The following is a 1,306-nucleotide window of genomic DNA, read 5'->3' as shown; positions in this document are numbered from 1 at the left end:
CACCGAGCCCGGCCCTGCCCCCGGCTCGGCCGCCTAGCGAGGTCGGGCCTCGGCCCGGAGGGGGCGGGACGGGGCCGAACGCCCACTGCTGGTGTCCGCCGCGCCCTCGGGGACCCACGTCTGCTCCCGGCGGGCCTGGAGCAACAGTCTGCAAATCAGCTTCCTGCCACGCGTCCTGGGACGTTACACCCAGAGCGCACAGAGGAGGGGACACTACCTCCGGGTGACCGTAAACAGCTTTCAGACAAGGGGCCCCCAACGTCTGCGCACCGAGGCTGCTGTCGCGGCTGAGGGTCTGGCTCTGTCCCCTGTCCCCGCGGGCCGTCTGTGGGGGCCAGTGGTCATCCTGCTGTCGCGGCTGTAGGGTTGGGGATGTCGAAGGGTGGCCACTGAGGCGAAAGGGATGCAGGGACACCGAAGTTAGTAGTGGGGACTCAGCTGGACGGCTGGCTTGTCCTTCATGTTTTACTTAAACTTGAGTTCTTTTGATAGTATAGGTTGCTGCTCCACAAATGACTTTTTATTGCTTTGAGATAAAGATCTCTGATTCTAAAGGTCGAGAGTTCACACCCAGCACGGCTGAAATCAGGCTAAGGTTATGTTTCGGGGCAGTGTGTCAACAGAGTGTGAATCAGAATCACCGGAGGGCTTAAGACACAGACTGAGGACAGCTGGGCCCAACTAGCAGGTGGGGTTTGGGGGCATTTCTAACAAGTTCCCAGCTGCCACTGATGTTCTGGCTGAGGTATACCCATTAAGACCGTAAGTACAGTTGACCCGTCAACAACACAGGCTTGAACTGTGTGGGTCCAGTTGTAGTACGTAGACTTCCTTTTTCAATAAGCACCAGTCTTCTCTATTTCCAGGTTTCCCATCTGTGGATTCAACCAACTGTGAATGGAAAATAGTATTTTCCATCCCAGGCGGGAATCCGGAATGCAGAGGGCTGACTGTGTGCATTGTACGACACCATTTTATAGAAGGGACTTAAGCATCTGTGGATTTGGATATCTGCAGGGGTCCTGGAACCAGTCCCTCAAGTATACCAGGAGGTTACTGAAGTTTTGGGGGAGTCAAACGTTATATGTGGATTTTCAACTGTGAGGGCATTGGCGGTCCCCAATGCCTGTGTTGTTGTTCAAGGGTCCGCTGTATGTTTCTCGGATGGGCTAACATTTTATCTTCGTCTAATAATTTGTAGGGAATTGTCGTAGTTAGTATTTGTGGGGTAGGCAGACCAGGCCCCAGGAAAAGGGCTGAGGAGGCCTCTGGGTTCTCCTTGGTACCAAGAACCCCCACTTTGGTT

Source organism: Pteropus alecto, unplaced genomic scaffold, assembly GCF_000325575.1.
Source record: "Pteropus alecto unplaced genomic scaffold, ASM32557v1 scaffold43, whole genome shotgun sequence".
In the NCBI taxonomy this organism is placed as follows: Eukaryota; Metazoa; Chordata; class Mammalia; order Chiroptera; family Pteropodidae; genus Pteropus; species Pteropus alecto.
This window is presented reverse-complemented; position numbering follows the sequence as displayed.